The sequence below is a fragment of the Lissotriton helveticus genome, chromosome 1_1 (assembly GCF_964261635.1).
Source record: "Lissotriton helveticus chromosome 1_1, aLisHel1.1, whole genome shotgun sequence".
Lineage (NCBI taxonomy): Eukaryota > Metazoa > Chordata > Amphibia > Caudata > Salamandridae > Lissotriton > Lissotriton helveticus.
The window spans coordinates 921,311,004-921,323,464 of record NC_136057.1 but is presented as its reverse complement, the minus strand read 5'-3'; the positions used below and the strand labels follow the sequence as shown (position 1 = coordinate 921,323,464).

At 46.9% G+C, this 12,461-nt stretch overlaps 1 protein-coding gene across 1 annotated transcript in view; it reads right to left on the bottom strand.

The window, feature by feature from the left end:
• The window catches only part of CAND1 (cullin associated and neddylation dissociated 1), a 393,750-nt gene that overhangs the window by 97,977 nt on the left and 283,312 nt on the right, over positions 1 to 12,461 (bottom strand). The window lies entirely within an intron of this gene.

Here is a 12,461-nt window from a genome sequence, read left to right as displayed (position 1 = left end):
CCCTCACTCACTGGCGAAGTTCACTCCTACACCCTCCACACCCCCACCCTCCCTAGCCCACAGCTCACACCTCCTTCGAGTCCCGCAGAACCTACCTCCCCCCTGATCCTATCTCCCCCGTCCCGTGCCAGGACCATCTCCCACTCACTCGCTGAGGAAGATCACTCCCCGTCATACACCCCCATACCCCAACCCTCCCTACCCCCCACCTCTCACCTCCCACAAATCACGCAGAACCCACCACTGCCCTCTTCTCTCCCCTGCCCTGCGACAGGTCCATCTCCCACCCTATCCCCCCCCACCCTTACTCCCCATTACCCCACTCTCCCAACTAGTCTCACAGAACACACCTCCACCGCACTGAGCATATCTCCCACGCCCCGCGACATGACCAAATCTCACCCTATCCCCCCCCCATTCTCACTCCCCACTACCCCAGACTCTCGGAACACACCACCTCCATTATCCTAACCCCTTATCATCTAGCCCCCCCCCATTCCTAGCCCCCATTATCCTACTGTCACTCCCACCGTCCCCAGCCTACACTCATCCCTCAACTCACCTGCGCCGCCTACCACCAGCACCATCACCTACGCTACCAACCTCCCCCCTTCCTCATCCACGCCCCTTACTCACAAGCTCTCATCCATCGAATGCCACCCCACCCACTACGGCCGCAGAGCCCTGCACCGTCGCGTGCACATCCCGCCCCAATCGATCCATTGCCCACCCCATTGCCCCACTCCATCACTCACCTACTGCTCTCAGTCCCAATACCATCCCCAATCCAACCCTGGACATGATCATATCCACCCTCCTACAAGTCAAAGAAGATCTTCACTCCATCAAAGAACTTCTTTTCGCACACCCCAGACACCCCCTACCCACCACTTCCGCGCCCAACAAGTACACTACCCGCCCCTCAAACCATTTCACTCATCACTCCCCACGCTGGCCCTCTATCCCGGATTGCAAGGCCACCGGCCGCCCCCGTCGCACCCTAAACCCCCTTTCTGATCGAGACTTACACACTCTACTCCGTTCATATGGCCCAGGTCCCACAAAACACCCACCCACCACACACCTTCCCATACCCACGATTCTCACAAATCCCCTCCGGCCCCCCACACTGAGCAACAGAACCTCTGTCCCCAGTAATCTCAGGAAAGTCCCCCTCTCCCTAGAACAATCGTCCCCTCTCCCTAGAACAATCGTCCACTCTCCTCACCCCCAGACTAAAGTGTATCCTGCTCAATTGCAGATCGGCCCCGAGACACTCCTCCGGCATCGCGGATCTCATCTTATCTATGGATCTCGATCTAGCCATTCTGACTGAAACGTGGCTAACTGAAGCCTCCACACCTATAATGGACATACTAGTCCCCCCCCAATTACCACATTATTAGACTCGACAGAAATGGCAAGACGGGCGGGGGAATCGCATGCATCTATAGGAGCAACCTCGCTGTTACCAAAGGTCCATCCCCCTCCCTCACCTCCTGCGAACTCATCTGCCTCGATATTACTAGCGAGGGCAAACCTGTATGCTCCCTACATGTCATCTACCACCCACCTGGGGACAACCTCACCTTCTCCCAACAACTCATGGACACGATAACCACCAACGCCGGTCGACAGATCACTCAAATCTACTTGGGAGACTTCAACCTCCACTGGAACGACCAGAAAGACGCTGTGGTGAATAGCCTTAAAACTTTCCTCAACGCGCATGACCTCACCCAAATCTGCAACCGTCCGACACATGATAAAGGCTCCATCCTCGACCTTATCAACGCCAAAGAAGACTCTACCCAGCTGGAGGCAATCCAACCCTGTGACTGGTCAGACCACCACATTATCACCTTCTTCATCAACGAAAAGGTCAAACTTAACCCGGCTCAACCTACCAAAACAAAGATCTGGAAGAGGGACATGAAGAATCTTAACCCAAACTCCTTGCCTGCCCACACAGGCAGTCTCCTACTTCCCCCGACGGACGTCTCTGATGTTCATTCTCTAACCGACCTCTACCTAGACACTATGACCTCAATAATCAATGAAGCCGCACCCCTGCAACTGAAGAGTCTCCACCAAGAACTCGAACCCATGGTATGATGGTAGACTCAACGAAGACAGACGTGCGATGCGCATGGCAGAGCGCACGTGGAGATCTGACCCCTCAGCACTGCACCTTAAAACGCTTAAGAATAAGAGAAACGCCTACTTCAGAAAAATCAAGCGCTCGAAATCAGTCTTCTTTAGCCAACAGCTGGACCAAGCAAAAAACCGACCAAGAAAACTGTTCGAGTTAGTCAATTCCCAAACCAAGACGCAACCTCTACAACCTAACAGCTCAACAAATGATATTCCAAGCTGTGAAGACTTCTCTGCTTTCTTCAAGCAAAAGACCGACAATATAAGAAGTGATCTCCTCAAGGATGTAAGTCGATACTCCTGCTCCATCTCCATAACTAACACTCAACTTAAAAACAACGCTGCATGGACGTCCTTCGACACCTATTCTGAAGAATCAATTCACAAACTGCTAGGCACCTTGAAGCCCGCTAATCACCTCACAGACCCCCTGCCTGCCAATGCTGTCAAAGCCCTCACCCCCCTGCTCCTCCCACTCTGGACTAAAATTATCAACGGCTCCCTTCAACAAGGACTCATCCCAGACTCCCTCAAGATAGGGCAAGTCACGCCTATACTCAAGAAATCCACAGCGGACCCGGTCGACCTAAACAATTACCGCCCTATCACCAATATCCCCACTCTGGCCAAATTGCTAGAAAAATGCGTACAACTCCAATTGACAAAACACATTGATCAGTTTGACCTCCTCAACCCTCACCAATCAGGATTCAGAGCAAAACATAGCACGGAAACGGCTATGACACACATAATTGATGACGCCCTCCAAATCCTTGATCACAATGAGTCCTGCCTCCTCATCCTTCTTGATCTCTCCTCAGCATTTGATATGGTCAAACACGAGAATCTACTGGAGCTGTTAAATACCAGAATGGGCATATCCGGGACTGTTCTCAAATGGTTCACGTCCTTTCTACACAACCGATCTCAGAAGTTCAAGATCAACAACGCATTGTCCTCACCTGTGCCCGTAACACTAGGCGTCCCGCAAGGTTCCTCCCTATCCCCCACATTGTTCAACCTCGTCATGGAACCACTCACTACCTTGCTTCAAGCATCAAATGTACACTTCCATATGTACGCCGATGACACTCAACTCTACCTCAAGTTACAATCCCCGGAAGACATCAAAGTTCTGGACGCCACACTAAGAAACACCCAAGCATGGCTGGCCGATAATCACCTCAAACTAAATGCTCTGAAAACTGAGTTCCTTCTGATCTCACCTCCTGCGAAAAAGGCCATCACCCAAACCTGGCTCAATCATCTAACCGCACTCAATGTCCAGCCCACCATTGTGGACTCTGCGAAATCCCTTGGCATCAAACTTGACTCCAATCTCAACATGCAGCAGCATATTAGCAAAGTAACTAAAGGAGCCAACTTCCAAATCAACACTCTGAGAAAACTTAAACCCTTCCTACCACCCAAGGACTTCCATATTGTTGTACAAGCCCTTGTCATTCCTCGCATAGATTACGGAATTGTGGCCCTCAGCGGGCTCCCCCTAACAACAACAGCACCACTAAGAGCCTCTCTGAATGCGGCCGCGAGACTCATCACTGGCTCAAGAAAACACTCTCATATATCCCCTGACTTAAAAGCCCTGAATTGGCTGCCTTTTGAAGCCAGAATTCAGCTGAAAATTGCCTGTATGACACACTCGGTCGTACACCACAAGTCACCCAACTACCTCACTCACAAGCTGACTATATCAGGAGGCTCAAGATCCAACAGAAGCACAAAAAACCTCCTCCTGAAACCTCGCAGATTCCGGAAGGAAAAGACATACAAACGCTCCTTCTCAGGAATGGCACCTAGGATCTGGAATGCACTCCCGCCAGAAACTAGGCTTATCCCCTCCACTGTACTCTTCAAGAAAGAGGTAAAAGGCATTCTTATGGCTAAGTTCACCTGAACCCTACTGTTACCGGAACAATGACATTACACGGCTACTATATTATCGGCTACCTGAGTGTTTATCCGTGTTATACTCTTGTTTGATTGCTACTGGATCAAAGTCATTGCACGGATTCTATATTACTGGTTTCCAGACTGTCTATTAGGGTTTACACTATGATTTGATTGCTCTACTAACTTGCAATCCACTTACTACTGACTACTATACTGTTTTCAACAGTGTGTTTACTCACCCTCTGGGGGGCTATAATCTTATTCGATCGCTACTGGAGCAAAGACATTGCACGGCCTCTTTATTATTGGTTTCCTGATTGTTATTATTGTGTATTCTCTTATGCGATTGCTACCCTACATTGTAACTCTCTCACTACCAAATATTATACTGTTTTCAAGAGTTTGTCTACCCTACCTCCTGTTTCTGTAAAGCGCTCCGATATCTGCAAAGATCTTGTCCGCGCTATATAAAACTTAAAAAATAAATAAATAAATTAAGGTGCTGATTTAAATTTTACTGTGTTTAGGAGTTTTATGTGATGGTAGGGTGTTAATCCCCCACTTAATTTGGTGAATTTAATAGTCACGGTCAACCCCAGTTGCCGGCCATATGGGATAACTTTGGAAGACGTGGTCAACTCCTATAGAAGAGTTGCCGGCTCCCTAATGGTATTCAGAAAGGTTGTGGTCAACCCCTGTTGGACTTATGTGCTAGATTTGGAGTTGCTGTCAACTCCCTTTGAAGAGTTACCGGCCCCCTTATGGTGTGCAGATCAGTCTCCATTGTAGGAGCTGCCTCTCAGGGGTCACCACGCCCATAATGTGTGTGAGATCAGTCTTTTCGGTGAAGCGGTCTCAAAGAATATATATATATTTTTTGTTATTTTTGGTTGGTTGTGCTGTGCTCAACTAGGTAGGGGCAATCAGTTCCTTGTGACTGAAGCTGAATCGCCTTTGTCGTTGTGGCAAACACAATGTTGTGATGCAAGTACAGGCAGTGTTGGTGAAAAAGATGCTGTATATCGTATGAAGATATGTACTTGTATTTTGAGGTTTATAAGTCTTCCTGTGGAGACATTTCCTTATTAGAAGTGTACTGAGTGTGTGTAAAATTGTAGATAGTGTTTTACATGCAGCCCCCTTTCTTTCAGAAAAAGAAGGGGCAGCGCAATTTTGCCGGGTACCCACAGGGTTGTGAAGCTTATTAGTGATGAATGGGGGAGAGAGTTGGTGTACATTCCATATCTTGTGTGATTTGCTTCATAAAGAGACCATCTATGTGCTCTTTAGGATTGAACGGTGATCGGCTCCTGCATTTACAAGAGGCATAAAGTGATGCGTGTCACTGGTAAAGGACTTATATATATCCGCAAAACGGAAGAGAGCAGCAGAAGCGTTGGAGACACAGTGTTTGCCACAATGCATGAAGGTAAGGGTGTGACTGACACGGGAAGCAGAGGGTGCTCGGGGGGGGGGGGGGGTCACAACCAGTCGATACGTAAATGTGTGCAACAGTGTAACGCGCTTAAAGATCATAGCCGGGTTTCAGCTGCATGAAACGGGATATAATATCACCGCTGGGAACTCCACTGTAGCTCAAACACGGCCAACTTTCAATGAAGAAAGAAGCATAATGGAACTGACAAAATACAGTATGGAATAAAGGAATGGCTTGTGAGAATCAATATCTCACCGAAGTCCAACGCAAATAAAAGGTTACAATTGTGTGACATTGCGCCTCATTGGGAAGATTTATAAGAATGTTTAAGTATATATTGTGACTGAAGAGGGCAGTATTTAAAAACAGTCCTATTAAATAATTGAGTATCGTTATAAAGAGCAAAAACGCCCAGTACAAAAAGATGGAGGAGAGACAAGCAACATGGAAACTAGCGGCAGAACGTACCTTCCAGGATGACATGAGCCCTGGGGGCTAAGAAAATGCTGAAAATGGAAGGAATAGAACAGCAATTCAACTTGTGACGCGCAGAAGCCTAACAATGGTGGGAAATTACATCTCTATCTAAATATTTGGAATGCAAAAGAATACCAAGGTGGTCTCAGAATAATGTTATTGCCAACCTATGAGGATATGGACAAGGATTTAGTCAATGAATGGTGCGAAAATACAGAGGAATGCTCAGTGAGATTGACAAAGGCACTCACTGAGCATGCAAGAAGAAAAATTAAGTTACAGTCAGAGAAAATCGAGACAACTAATAAAGAATTGTAGAAATACAAGGAGGATGGCACCCTAAAAGATCAACTTAGTAGGATGGAGAAGTCCTTACAGAAATATGAGGGAATAATGGAAAGAAAAGACAGGCTGGATTACCAGTATGGCCAAGTCTACACATTTTCCAAAAAGTTTGATAGCTTGAGAGCGAAACATAGATCTGCTCCAATTATACGACCAGCACAAAGTGAAAGCGAAGTAAGCTCAGGCGCTTGATCCAGTGCGGATGAAACACCAAGGGATAAACTGTATTTTCACAAGGAACTAAATCTACTCTGCATGACAACGCGACAAGGAGGAAGGGCCAGGCACAGCAGGGACAACTAACAGAGGACGTAGAACAAGAAGGAGGAAGAGGCAGAGGAAAGAACCAGAATCGGAAATGAATGGAAAAACAACAGATGTGAACTTGAAACCTCTTGTAAGGAATATCTCATCGGTAACATTGAATAACAATCAAAGGCGTCTGCTCAATCTAGGCTTAACATTCTGACCAATATCTCCGTCCAGACTTCGTAGATACAAGAATAGAAATTTATAAATATGTAAGGAAATTAAAATTACATAAATTCCATCAAATGAGGCATAAAACAAGAATGCGAGAAACGGGAATCAGTAGACGCTCTTCGTTCCAAATTTCAGATGTCCCCATTTATTAAATATATTAAAGAGTTGGATCAGACCAATAACATGGAGGATTTACCAGTAGGGGAATCCAATATAACTAATCAATTGAGAAACTTAAGCACATGGGCTTCACGAAAAACAAACATGTAAGTAGTGGACTGAGACCTGGAAGCAAATTCTGCCCACAGCTTCCACCAGGAAACCGCTTGGATCTCTTTCATGAACTTGTGGTCAACGATTTGAATAATTTTCAAAAAGATTGGAAGATGGACCACACAAAGGGCAATTTTTCACCAAAAGATTGGAAAGACATCAATGAGATAAAAAATAATCCTGCACTCATTATCAAGCCCTCTGATAAAGGGGGGAAACATCGTCCTTATGGACCAAATCACATATGTAAAGGAAGCACAAAGACAACTGACCAATCTACAGCACTACACCTGTTTAGAAACAAATCCTACAATTAAATTGGAAGTAGAATACCTTCAGAAATTGAAGGATTAGTTTTAGAGAAACTTACTGGACTGGGGTGAATTGAAATATCTTTGCAGAGAGAATGCAAAAATACATAAAAATACAGTGAATCCACCCGGAAGGCCAATAGTAAGTTCCATTGGATCCTTATTAGAGAACAGCTCCAGATTTCTTGACTATTCGCACAGGAACATGTAATCAAGCTCCCCTCTTACATAAAGGACAGCACTGACTTTTTGAAAAGATTAAGCGACATCCCTTGGAAAAAGGAGTATATCATGGTAACAATGGATGTCGTTCTTTCATAGATTCCCACAGCTTGTATCATTCCCCGTCGTCGGAATGGAATTCTCGGTAAACAAAATAACATAGCAGTAGGTACATAAGAGAAAGAAAAAGGCCTAGGCCTCATTCCCTTTTGTAGCATATCCACCTCTTTTTGCAAAAGAGACCAAAGTAAAGCAACAACCAATCAGATTAGCCTCACCCCATAGAACCCTCCTGAGAGAACCTCTGAGCCTCAGGTTTTCGTAGCCATTGTGTAACAGTATAACCAAAACAGGCTGAGGGCTGAGCTTTCCGAGGGGAGGAGGGTGGGCACATGGGAATCTAATAAAGTTACCAATACTGGAGAACCAAAGTTACAGGTAAGTACCTTGTTTTCTTACTCCAGTATTGGAACTTTCATAGATTCCCATAGCTTGTATCAGAGTAGCTGGCAGGCAGAAAGCATATGCTCCCTCATTGAAATCTCTTCCTCTATTACTTATTTTTTTTTTTTATAGTAAAACCTTAACCAACAGTGCATAAAGAACACATAGCAAAATGTGCAAGTAACGATAAGAAAAGGAAGAAGGGAAGAAAGGAAAGCTCACCACTCAATGGAAGAGGTTCCTCAGGACTGCCTGGCCTACAACCGTGTCTTCTTGTGACGAGGTCTCCAAGCAGTAATGTCTTGTCAAGGTGTGCGTGCTACTCCAAGTTGCAGCTCTGCAGATATCTTTAATCTGGACTCCCGCAAAGAGAGCCGTAGAGGAAGCCATGGACCTTGTTGAGTGTGCTCTAACTCTGCCCTCTAGAGGCTTGCCCGCAGCAGAATGACAGAACTGTATAGCACTGGAGATCCATCGAGCGATACCCTGTTTGGACAGGGGTAAACCTTCGCGGGGAGCACTAAATGCGATGAGAAATTTCCGAAATTCTTTAGTGCGGTCCGGATAAAATTTCAAGCACCGCTGCACATCCAGCGAATGAAGTGTTCTTTCCGCCGGCGTAGAAGGCTGAGGAAAGAAAGCCTTGAGAATCACTGGCTCGTTTAAATGAAAGTCCGAAGGCACCTTTGGTATGAACTTTGGATTAGTCCCTAGAATCACTATTTCTTTTGAATTGGAGGAAAGGTTCCTGGATTGTGAGAGCTTGTAATTCTCCAATACCTCTTGCGGAAGTGAGAGCAAGAAGGAGCGCCAATTTCCATGAGAGGAATTTCATATCTGCTTGATGAACCGGTTCAAAGGGATGCTTCATCAGCTGGGTGAGAACCAAGTTCAAATGCCATATGGGAGGCGGAGGCCTCACTTGAGGAAAGACTCTAAATAGGCCTTTGAGAAATTCTTTGACAATTCTGGATGACCAGAGAAGCGCCACATGCAGTGCGTCTATCGGAAAACTGCAGCCAAGTGAACTTTTATGGATGAATAAACCAGCCCTGCCTTAGCCAAGAACAGGAAATAAGGAAGAACATGGTGAGGTTGAGACGAGAAAGGGTCAATCCCTTTCTGCTGGCACCAGATACAAAATCGTTTCCATTTCAAACGGTAAGTCTTGTTAGTAGAAGGAGCTCTAGCATGAGAGAGAACATCTCTTATTTCCTCCGAGAGATGAAGATCTAGGAACTCCCGCAGCTCAGGAGCCATGCTGACAGATGTAAGGAACGAGGATCCGGGTGCCAGATCTGACCCTGGGACATCGTGAGAAGTTCCTGGATTGCCCGTAGAGGACGTGGAGGCGCCAAACAAAGGAGGTGAAGCTCCATGAACAAAAACTGCCTCGGCCACGCTGGAGCTATTAGGATCATCTTGCAAGGCTCCGTTTTGATCTTCCTGAGTACCCTCGGTATTAACGGAATGGGGATCCTGAAAGTGCATTACCCAGTGATCCGCGATGGTGTATTTCCTTGCGAAAAACTGGCATTTTCTGTTCACCGGGGTGGCAAAGAGATCTATTGAGGGTTTGCCCCATTGGTGGAAAATCTCCTCCAAGACGGTCTGGTTTCGTTCCCATTTGTGGCTGACTGACAAAAGCCTGCTGAGCCTGTCCGCCTTTTCGTTTAGCACTCCTGGAAGATGTTCTGCCTGTAGTGATATTCCGTGTAGGATCGCCCACTCCCAAATCTTCTGGGCCTCCTGCGACAACGGAAGAGATCTGGGACCCCCTTCCTTGTTTATGTAGTGCATGGCCGTGGTGTTGTCCGTGTGGACGAGAACCGTTGAACCCAGCAATCATGGAAGAAATGCTTGCAGTGCCAGACGAATCGTTCTGAGTTCGAGTAGGTTGATGTGAAGGAGGCAGTGCTGAAGCAACCAATGCCCGCTTACATGCAAGTCTTAAAGCACCGCAACCCAGCCTTCCAGCGAGGCATTTGTAGTTACCACTTGAGGAGCTTGATTGCTTACGAAGGATAGACCTTGGGATGAATTCTCTTCCTTTGTCCACCACAAGGCTGCTTTTTTCATTGCCGCAGTAATCACTATCTTGTCGTCGAAGGAGCTGTGCACTTGCTGCCATTTCATGTCTGAAACTGCAAACACAACAATGATGGACAGAATGTGGATCAATGTCACACATTCACCCCAGTCCAAAGATCTGGGCCCAAATCCATCGTTTTTCCACTCCACACCACCCTGGGTTAGACAATGGCGATATGCAAATCAGCGCTGACCCTGTGCCCCATGGGAACAGTCCAGTCATGTCTAGCTGCTCCTGAAGAGTATGCATCCGCAACCTGCCGTAGGGTATCGGAGGAATGCATGAAGAAATCACTCATAGAAGGGATATGTAACGGCGTACTGAAAGACACTTTCTTCTTCTCAACAGATGAGCCTTGGACCTCAGTTTCTCTTGCTTTTCGAAGGATGGAGAAGCCTTGCTGAGAGATGTATTCAGGATAGCCCCTAGGAATCGTGCTTTCTTGGACGGGTAGAGAAAAGACTTCCTTTTTGAGAGTCAGGCCCAGATTGCTGAACAGAGTCGTACATGCATCAACTGTCTCCTTCGCTGACCGCCTGGACGGAGCCTTCAGCAACCAGTCGTCCAGGTAGGGGAAGACTTGAAAATGTTGTTTTCTTAGAAAAGCTGCCACCGGTGCCAGCACCTTGGTAAAGATTCTCGGGGCAGAGCGAAGTCCAAAGGATAAAACTTTAAATTGGAAGTGGCTCTTGGCTACTGTGAACCGTAGAAACCTCCTGTGGGCTGGATGATTGGGTATGTGAAAATACGCATCCTTGAGATCGAGAGTGGCCATGAAGTCTCCCGGGTTGAGGAGACGTAAGATATCCTGGAGAGAGACCATCCAAAAGGATTGACTTATGAGATAGGTGTTTAGCTCCCCGAGATCTAAAATGGGGTGCCATTTCTCCAGCGTCTTCTTGACCAGGAAAAACCTGGAATAGAAAACTTCCCCTTTTTGAGATAGGGGAACCGGCTCCACCGTTTCCTTGAGGAGCATCTGAAGAACCGCAAAAGACACTGATGTTTTGAAGGCACGGCGGCAGGGGGCTTGGAAGGTGGCATATGAATAAACTCCAGCGTATGGCCATCTTGAATGATGTTGAGCACCCAACGGTCTGATGTTACCCATTTCCAGTTGTGGAAGTATTGAGATACCCTGCCTCCCATGTTGAAAGGGAGGTGGGAACAGCAGGCAGAGCCAGAACGCCGCTATTGCCGTTTGGAGGTGTCACGTCCCTGGAGATTGTTTTTCTCTTGTGTTGGATCAAGAGAAAGAAGAGGTCTGGCCTTGTCTCTATTGGTATGATGGTCGGACAGACTGAGGCGTTGAACCATAAGAAGAGTACCGTTGCTGTTGGTACAAACCTCTGTAGGAAGTGGTACTCTTTCCTCTGGCACCACGGAAAGGAACCTTCCGATCCTGAGAGTTCCTAGAGATTTTGCCGTCTCCGTGTCCTTTATGTCCTGGAGGGCATCGTCGTTATGTTTGCCAAATAATGCCTTACCATCAAACGGAAGGTCCAGGATCTTGTTCTGGACCTCCGTTCGGAACCATGTCACCCTGAGCCAGCCTTGGCGACGAAGAACGGCGCCTGCGATATTACCGAATCCTGTTTCGGCTGACCTATCAAGGACGCTGGACTATCTTCAGGGGCCTTGTACTTCTTCTCCAGGCGTGGCAAAACTGGAATGACAGTAGCCGGGTTTTTCATTGCCTTCAACCCCTCATCCCAGACATGGCTAATAATAAGAAATGGAATGGACCAATTTCCTGTAGGGCTCCTTAAAATCATAAAGGAAGCATTCCATCTGAACCGAAGGCATAGGAAGTTTAAATCTACTGGAGGCTCATTCCATCAGTTTGTGAAACCCCCCAATGTCTGCCGGGGGAGAATATACTGGATCCGGAGTAGGTGAAGCTGGATCCAGGATCACATAATCATCCCACTCTACACATTGGTTTGATCTGTTGCCATCGCCCTGATCCTCGTCCAAGGAATCGTCTTGTACTTCTTGAACCACTGGAGGTATACCAGGGCTGGATACCTGCAGCTGTGAAACCATCTGGGATGGTTCTCCTGGAGAAACCACTGCAGAAGCTGATGGTGCAGATACAACATATACTGCGGAAAAGGAAGGAGAAGAAAATCTCTTCCTATAATCCTGTAACATTCCCTGAAGATCTGACAGGAGGGAAGAAGGGACTGAAACCATCTCCTGGCCTGCGCCTTCCTGACGACGAAAGGATTGCTGGTATGAGCACTCATGAAGGTATCCGCCCTCAGAATCAGTGTCCTTGCAATTTACCAACAATTGAGAAGGTCTA